Here is a 9829-nt window from a genome sequence, read left to right on the forward strand (position 1 = left end):
TCACTCACCTCTGCGGGCCTGTCTCCACACACACTCACAGTCCAGGGCGCTGGGGCTTAGGGCTCCCACGTGCAAACTTCAGGGAAGATGTAATTCAGCCCATAATACGTATGACTTGTATCTCAATGAAGCTGTTCCTTAAAAAAATAAAATAAAAAATCCCCACAGCCTTTAGCAAAGAAGGGGGTCTGACTTCTCCCAAGAGAGGCCACAGTTTACCCCCTCTTCGTCTCGGTGCTGAACCAGACGACACCCCCTCGCTGCCCGGCTCTCACACCCCCTCGCCGCCCCGTCCTCAAGCAGGCAGACGGGGCCACAGGCAGCGCGACGGGTTGGAATCTAACACACCTGGTTTCAACCCAGCTGAGCAGGTGGACCTGGGGCCTCCGGGAGCCAAGGTGACAGAGGTCCCTCCAAACCGCCCACCGACCCAAGCCCACGGACGTGCACAGAGCTCTGCTGATGGGAGCCTGGGAGAGGCGCACCAGACAAGCCCCCCCCACCCCCGCCAGCCACAGGCACCCTGCCCTGGGGGGCACCGGCTGCACGAGCCTGAGCTGGAGGCTGGGGTGTGCGGGGTGGCTCCGTCCTCTCTGCTGTCCCCCGCCCCCCCCGGGGGGCTCCACTCGAATGCAGAGCAGAGCAGGGGCCCCCAGAGGGCCGGCTCCCCACATACAGAGCTCTCCACCAGGCCACAGCCGGCAGCCCCCGACCCGTGCGACATGTGAGGAGGGGGCGGCCTTGGGTCAGAGCCCCTCTTCTTTGACGGCGAATCCCTGCCCTTGGTGCTGCGTCAGGCCCCGCACCCCCACAGCCCTGTGCAGGTGAGGTGACGGGCGTCAGCCCAGGAACCCGCCCCACCCGTTAGCGGCCGCTGGTGCTGTCGCCCATTCAAGGCGGGGAGAGCCCTTCCGGGTGTGGCTTTGGCTCCTCTCCCAGCAAGTCCGGCCTCGGGGCCACGGCGGGAAGGGACCAGCACAGGAGGGAGCCTCGGCCGGGGCCACAGGACACCAGAGATGTGAGCCACTCGCCGTGGTCGCAGGGCATCAGGGACCCAATGACATGGGGGTGCCCACAGGTCAGCGCCTGCCCGGCCCCAGGGACGACCCTGTGCTGGGGCCTCCAGAGCGGCAGCTGAGGGGCAGGGCAGGCAGGGGTCCGGGAGGGGGGCTCCGGGCCCTGCGGGGACCCTGCTCGCCCGGCACTGCGGCCCCGTCACCCCATTCATCGTCCATCCGTCCATCCATCCACCCACTCAGCAAAGTCTGCAGGACATTAATGCCCGGGACGCTTGTCTCATCAGCAAGTGCCAGCTGTCTTGCCTTCTAGATTCTTCCAGAATGGGCTGCTTCTTATCTTCTCCAACCTGTCACCTTGTCCCAGACAACTCGATCACTGCGCTAGCCTCCCCCTGCTCCCTGACACACACATGCACAGACACACACACATGCACACACATGCATGCACGTACACACACGCACACGCACATACATATACATACACACTCACACGTGAGCACATGCACACACATGTGTGTACACAGAGACACAACACACGTGCATGCATGTGCACATGTGCATGCACATCCATACATGTACATGCACACTCACGCATGCACATATGTGCATACATGCATGCACGTGCACACACACACACTCACACACTCTCACACACACACACACCCCTGTGCAGTATAGCACAGCGCCCTCTCCCCCACTTCCATCCCGTTGGGGTAAGAACCATCATGCTGACAAGCCCCGCCTCCCTGGGGGCCTCCGCCACCCCGGGGAGCGTCCCACCGCCTCAAGGCCACGCCACCTGCCGCTCCCTGGGCCCCGAACCCTCTTCTCACAGGCACCGTGAGAGCTCAGCGCACTTTCCCCCCTTCTCCCCGAGGTCTTCCCCCACCGCATCGTCCACGTGGGTCAGCAAACTTTCTATAAGGGGCCGGAGGGTAGGCGGCCTCAGCTTTGTGAGACAGCCTGTGTCTGTGGAAACCGTTCAACTTGAAAGCAGTCGTCGCAGGTAAGGGGAACACATGGCTGTGTTCCAATAAAACTTTATTTGTAAATCCAGGTGACCGTGAGCCGGATTTGGCCCGTGGCTGATCTAAAGGAGTAACTCCCACCATCCTCTGTCTCTCCCTCTGTGTGACTTTGCCCGGCGGCACTCATCACCGACGATGGCACCTGTTATCTGTCCACTTCTTCATCTGCCTCCCCGACGGGCACGTGGGAGCCTCCGGCACAAAGCTTCTGGCTCTTCTGCTCATTGCTGTTCTCCGAATCCTAAAACAGTGACTGGCGCATGCTAGGAACTTGATGTTTTAAAAAATAGATAAAAAGGTCACAAACTTCAAAATCTAATGAAATCAACACAAAATCGTAGCCAACATATATGTAAATATATACTCATATTGCATAGCTACGCACATGTTTGTATTATGTGTGTTACATACATTATACATGTAATATATGATATGTGTGTGTGTGGTGCATGCGTGCAGGTGCGTGTACACACATACCTGTAGGGCTCATTTGCCAAAAGCCCATAAGGAAACGGAACCAAGGAGGCATAAAGTCACGTGCTCAAGGTCGCAGGGCTGGGAGGGGCAGAGCTGGACAAACCCAGTTCCAGACCCCTTTCCCGTGAACTGAGGGGAGGGATGGGACCGGGGTCTGCACCCGCGACACCACACATCACTCCCCACCTCCAGCCGCACGCGCCCCGCTCAACCACAGCGCTGTCTCCTGTGGCGTCTGCACCCACCTGGGTCTCCAGCCCGGCCCCCCCGGCGGCATTGGCAATGGAGCAGCAGGTACTTGACTCATCTCCCCGCGGCTGACCCGGAGAAGGCCAGCAGAGCAGCCTGTCTCCCTCCCCTCCCCCCAGGTCACCCGGACAGGCGGCCACCTGCTCCCTGGTCTCTCCTGGCTCTGCCCAAAGCCTCCGAAAAGTCGTGAGGACTTCAACCCAGGAAAAGAAAAGGATGCTGGCAGCTTTTAAAGCAAATTTGCCACAGAGGAGGAAATAGTTTTGATTTTAACAGCGGCTCGCAACAAAGGGTGGTGAATAAAGGTGAAAGGTCTGTCGAGATTGTTCGTGCCTCCTGGACGCCGTTCTCTCCATCCTCCTCTCTGTCTCTCTACTCAAGAACCTCTCTCCACCTGCACCCATGAAGGTGAGCTTGAGATGCCCCTGCACCTGCTCAACGCGGGGAGGGGGGCGGGCGGCCTTGTAGATGATGGGGAGACACTCAGGGTCCATAATCACGGCTCTTTGGGTGGGCTCCCTAGCAACAGAGAAGGCGGTGCAGGTAGGGTGCGCAGGGCTGCAGACAGGCTCCCGCAGGCTCCGGCCTCAAATGAGAGGCTCTCCAAGCCTTATTTGGAAGGGAACTCGCCAAGTCTCCGAGCCTCGTGAGTCATCCAGCAGGAACGCTTGTGACATTTCATAACAAATAATAACTCCTTACCTCCGCGAGCTTCTCAACAGGCTGTCACATCAGCTCGTTTCACCTGCTCAAACCTGTGCATGGGTAGGTCTGATGTTTCACCAGTGAGGGGCACGGAGCCCAGCCAGCCTGGTCCAAGGTCACACGGGGAGGGAGCAGCTGGAGCGAGCACAGAATCTGGGCCTCGGGCTTCCGCCCCAGGGCTGGTCAGGCACCTACCCTTCAGAGGCCAAGCCTCCTGCTTCTCCAATGCAGAAGACAGTGCTATCGCTTAATGCATGCACGTTGGGCCCTCAGTTTAGACCAGATACTAAATTAAGCTTAATGCAGGAGATGAAGGTGAGGAAGGTATGGTCACAGAATCTCTGGGTCAGAAGAGGCTCTACTGGAATGCCAGGCTGGTCTCTCCTTTACAACAGTTTGCATTGCTTCCCCACGGCCGCGTAACAATACCACCACAACCTAGCAGCTAAAAACAGCACTGAGGTACTAGGTCACCTCTCTGTGGGGCAAGAGTCCAGCATACTGGGGCACCTGGGTGGCTCAGTCGGTTAAGCATCTGACTTCGGCTCAGGTCATGATCTCAGGGTTCGTGAGTTCGAGCCCAGTATCGGGCTCCTTACTGACAGCTCAGAGCCTGGAGTCTACTTCAGGTTCTGTTTCGCCCTCTCTCACTGCCCCTTCCCCCCCTTCAAAAATAAATAAAAATGTCAAAAAAAATTTTTTTTAAGTCTGGCACAATTTGGCTGGGTCCTCTGCTTCAATCTCACCTGAAAGCTGCAGTTGAGGTCAGGGCTGTGGGCTTATCTGAGGCTCAACTGGGGAAGGATCTGTTTCACAACTCCTGGGGTTGCTGGCAGAATTGAATTGTTCGTGGCCTGCTGGACGGAGGGACTCAGTTTCTTGCTGGCTGCTGGCCAGAGATCACCCGCAGTTCCCAGCTGGCAGCTGGCCATGGCTTGCCTTCAGCTCCTTGCTGGGTGGGCCACCCCTACGTGGCCACCCCAACATGGCCATGAGCCCAACCCCAGCAAGCAAGACAGTGTCTCAGTAAGACTAAGACAGATGTCGCAATTCACGTGCCACGACCACAGAAATGACCTCCATTAGAAGCAAGCCCCAGGCCCCACCCGCCCATAAAGCCGTGAACACCCTCAGGAGGGACTGTGGGAACCAGCTCGGGGTCTGCCCACTGCATTTTCTACGGCTTCCGTGGCTTCCTGAACGTCTCCAGAAACAAGCTGCTCATTAGCCCACGGGGAAGTCTGTTCCATTCTGATGCCACCTGAATGGTAGGAGAGTCCTTCCTAAGAACACACCCACACCCACCTCCCTACGACTTTTGCTCATTGGCCAAGGCCCTGGAATCGGAATAACACCGAGCACGTCTGCTCTGGTGGAAGCTGAGCTACAAGTGGGCAGGCGCAGTCTGTACTCTCAAAGAGCAGGGATGCCAGAGGGTTTCACGCACATCAAAGGTGCTTAGTAAATATGCGCTAGGAGACCCAAGAACATGGCTTGACTCAGCAGGGGCTGCTGCGGTGCCTGAGACACAGCTAGGTCTAAAGGGAGCTTGCTCACCCATAGATCTTGGAGGACAGACCATCACCATCTTCCTGAGGACCCCTGGGAACGTGTCACTTTTACAGGACCCGGTCCAATCGCACTGCTAGAAAAAGCATGACTTCCTCAAGGCCACACGGCTGGTGAGCGGCAAAGCCAATGCCCAGAGCCGGGCCCCCTGTCTTCGGGCGTCGCTCTGCCTCTGCCTTCAGACAGGGAGGACACCAAGCAGCCCCGGACCCTGCATCCTGGGAGAAGGCACCGGAGGCTGCTTCCCCGCCCTCTGTGAGCTGTCTCGGTCCCCAGCCGGGCAAACCAGATGCCATCGTGTCCTCCTGACCACGGCAGGCTGGCAGCGGGTCCAGGAACCATTGTTGCTTACTGCGCACCTGCTGTACTTTCCGGAAGCCGGTGGCCTCTTGCACCGGGAAGAGCCACATCCCAGGGTGTTTCCCGGGGCATCGGGGCCCTCCCAGAACCGACAGCCGGACCCCGCCTCCAGGCTCTGCTCCATGGCTGCTCAGGAGGGACCCCATGTCCCCTTTCAGCACAGGCTCTGACCCATGACAAGCGAATGGATGATTGAGTAGAAGCGGCTCAGGTGCCTGGCTGGGAATCTCAGATGGGAGGCCCCGGAGAGGAGGGGCAGCAAGACTAAAGAGGAGGCTCCTGTGCCTCCGGGTCACTGGCTGAAGCTACGCCGGGGGTTCTCCGGAAGCAGCGACCCCGTGAGGAGAGGCAGGGCCCACAAGCCTGTCTCCTTCCTTGGACACTTCTTGGTCACCCCCGTCACCGCTCCTCCAGCCCCTTTGGCTTTGCGGCCTCCAAAGGGGCCCCTCCCACCAGCCTTCTCTTCCCCTTCCGCAGCTGGTGCTTGATGATGCCTCGATAAATATTACGAATTAAAGTATTAGGATCGGGCACCTGGGCGGCTCAGTCAGTTAAGCGTCCCAACTCTTGATCTCAGCTCAGGTCATGATCTCGTGGTTCATGAGTTCAGTCCCGAATCAGGCTCTGTACTGACGGCAAGGAGCCTGCTTGGGATTCTCTCTCTCTCTCCCTCCCTCTCTCTCCCTCTCTCTACCCCTTCCCCACTTATGCTCTATCTCTCTCTCTCAAAATAAATAAATAAACTTCTTTAAAAATTGTAAAAACTAAAGTATTGAGATTATCGCTGTTCCTTTCTCTTCCGCATATTAACAGCCCCAAGGTCCTACATCTAAAACAGTGTTTAAGCTTCCAGAAACTTTCCACGTGGCAGGCTTTCGGTCACTTTTACTCCTGACTTTGGATCTTTACGTTTCAGACTTGGCGGCCACAGCGTGTACTAAAATGATCAAGTCATAACCGCTGACATTTACTGAGCAGGGGCTCCCGCCACACACTTCCCACACCCCTCCTCGGGTCATCCCCAAGCTTATCTCCCACCCCCACCCCCCTGAGGAGTTTTGTGGGGACTCTGCTGAAATCAGATAGACTCCCGAAGACCCGGGTGCTGGGTTCCCCTTCCACGGAGGAGGCACGCCTGCATTACCCCATTCCACAGAGAGCAAAACTGAGGCTTAAAGAGGCATGCAACTCTGCTTCAGAACTTTCCAGAAAATGAGCAAAGAGCTTGATTCGACAGCTCTGCAGAGAAAATAGGCAAATGATCAAGAAGATGAAGAGGTGCCTGCCGCCATCAGTGCAAATCCTAACCCTAAGAGTTCACACTCCCTTAGATAGCTGTAGCTTTTTTTTTTTAATTTTTTTAACGTTTATGCATTTTTGAGAGACAGAGCGCAAGCGGGGACGGGGGCAGAGAGAGAGGGACCTTTTTTTTTTTAAGGACAGCAAGTGGTGGGATGTGAAGAAATCGAAGCCTTGCATCCTGCTGGTGGAAATGTAAAATGTTTCGGCCACCATGGAAACAGAGTTTGACGGTTCCTCAGTTAATCGTAAAATCTCCATATGACACGGGATTTCAGTCGTACATATAGACCCACATTGAAAACAGATAAACAAATACTTGGGCGCCCACCTTCCCAGCAGCACTGTGCCCAATCGCCGGAGATGGGAACCAGCCGCGTGTCCGTGAGCCAAGCAATGGATGAGCCAAGTGTGGTCTGTCCATCCAGCGGAGCTTCGCTGAGCCCTTAAAAAGGAGGGGAACACGGCCACCAGCGACGATGGGGGTGACCCCTGCGAATGCGAAAGAGGCCAGCTGCAGAGGTCGCCCACTGGATGATGCCATCCGTACACAATGCCCAGATTAGGGCGATCTGTAGAGACAGAAAGCACATTAGTGAGGTGCCCGGGGCTGGGAGAGCTGGGGGGGGGGGGGGGNGAGGAGGAAGTGGTTGGCCAGTGCTGTGAACCCGCTAAATGCCACCGAATGGTCCACTTCAGAACGGTTCGTTGGAGGGGCGCCTGGGGGGCTCAGTCGGTTGAGCGTCTGACTCTTGATTCTGACTCAGGTCATGATCTCTCAGTTTATGAGTTCAAGCCCCGCGTTGGGCTCTGCACTGACATCGAGGAGCCTGCTTGGGATTCTCTCTCTCTCTCTCTCTCTCTCTCTCTCTCTCTCTCTGCCCCTTCCCCGATTGCTCTCTTTCTCTCTCTCTCAAACTAATTTTTTTAAAAACTTTAACATGGTTAATTGTATGTTAGGGAGATCCCACTTAAAAAACAAACCCATGCCTCAGGTCACACAGTGGATAACATCACAGCTGCCATTTACACGCACTCCAGCCACCCTCCCATGAGCCTGTCCCCCTCTTCCCGGATGGCAGGAGACCCTGCGGTGCTGATCGGCGCCCCCGCACTGTCCCTCCCACCACATCTCTGCAGAGCCCCTCCCCACGTGCACTTCTGCTCATCCCCACAGGCTACCTTCCCCGCCTGGCCGCCTTCTACCCCGTGTGGCTCTCCCACGACCCGCCATCAGGCCATGGAACACCATCGGGGGATATTTACCAACTTTTCACCAAACTACTGCAAACTGCCTTTCATGACATGACTGAATAAAACCCAGCTGGCACCCCCGGGGAGGACAGGACCCAAGCCAGGTCACCTCCTGAGGCCATGCGCTGGCACCAGGCCGTGCTTCAGCTGTTCCTCTCTCCCGCCCCGAGTCAACCCCAGACCCTGCCTGGGGCTCCTCTTCTTCCCTTTGCTGCTCCTACCTTGGCTTAGACACAGCCAGATGCTCTCTGGGGCTGGCTCCCTGCCTCTGTGTGTGTGTGTGTGTGTGTGTGTGTGTGTGTGTGCTCGCAGGCACACGCGCATGTCAAGGCAGACTGCAGTCAGATAATGATGCCACCGTCCCCAGAAGCCGGCAGTGAGGGACTCTAACTGCGGTTCACTCCCAGCCCCCAGCAGCTGGAGAGCTGGGGACACTGGGGTGCTGGCCAGGCCGGGGACTCCCCTGTCTTTTCTGTTTGTAAAAATGTTATTAAGAAACAGAGGTGGGGAGGGGGCCCACCAGCCTGCCACAAGTGGCCCCCTGGGTGAGGACGTGATGTGGAAGATGGGGTCCCTCTGGCAGCCTTCTTCCTGGGGGCTGCAGAACTCGAGTGCCTACTGCCTTCGGAGGGCGGGGGTCCCTTAATGCCACCTGAAGGTTAACAAGCCAACGTGAGCAGCCATCCAAGCTCCGAGCGCCCTATGAGAACCCAGCTCTCCTGTCTCCAGGGTGCGCCAGGCAGGGAAGAGAAGCAAGTGGGTGGATGGCTGTTCTGGGAATAGGGAACCTACAAAAGGGCACATGTTCCAGAACCTTCCATGCTGACTCAGTGAGCTGTAATGACAACTGACAAGCCCAACGGAATGGTCCCTCCGAATGGTCCCTCCGTCCTCCCCGAACCTTGAGAGCTCACCCAGCCCAATGTTTCAGCCAAGCTCTGGCCTCAGAACCTCTGGGCTCCCAGCCGGGCCTGCCAGTGAGCTGGACCTACAAGCCCCAGCAAGACCCCAAGCAGCGAGGCCGGTGAGGACGCGTGCTCCGCCCCTGCTGGCCAAGGCTTCACCTTCCTCTCTGGCTGGCCCTCGCGGCCACTCCCAGCCACCCACCGGCCCTGGGCGCACCAGAGGCAGGAGAGGGCTCAGCCTGTCCGAGGCTGGAGTCGCAGCCTGAGCTCTGGCCCAGCGCTGCTGCTAACTCGTGTGCCACATTCAAGCACATCCCTTCCTCTCTAGAGCCCGTGGTCCTCTCTGTGAAGGGACAGAATCGCTCCAGGTGACACAGACCGTCCCTCTCCGCCCCTGGCAGCACATATCTCCAAGGGACCTGGGGAGAAGTGAAGCAGGTGTGTGGCACTGGTGACCCCCAAGGCCACAGGTGGGGTGGGGCGTTGCCTGTGGGCACGGGGTCCCCACAGTCCTAGAGAAGGGTCTCCACGGGCTTCCCCAGAGCCAGGGGCTTTCAGCAGAAGTCGTGTGCATCATGAGTGTTAATTACACTAACGAGAATAGTGACCCTCCCAATCCCAGCTGGGCTGAGCGGGAAGGCGGCTGCCTTAAGGGAATTGTAACACCGAGGAGACGAATATTCTTAGAAACTAGAGGAACCCCCCGGGGAGAAGAAGGAGACGAGTTCTTGGGCCCCAGGGCCCTTGGGAGAAGCAGGGGGCCAAGGTGGTGCTACAGCAAGAGGCATCATCGTGATGTCAGGGGCTTTCTAGCAACGGGGTGAGCTGACGTGATGGAAGGGCCGCCGGAGCGAGGAGCGAGTCCTGCGCTGCTGCAAATAATCAGGTACATTCAGGGGACCGCGTGGGGCAGGGTGGGGCGCAGTGTCTGTGTCAGTCAGACCCATGGGAGAGACTGGACTTG

Source organism: Crocuta crocuta, unplaced genomic scaffold, assembly GCF_008692635.1.
Source record: "Crocuta crocuta isolate KB4526 unplaced genomic scaffold, BGI_CrCroc_1.0 scaffold50, whole genome shotgun sequence".
Taxonomy (NCBI): Eukaryota; Metazoa; Chordata; class Mammalia; order Carnivora; family Hyaenidae; genus Crocuta; species Crocuta crocuta.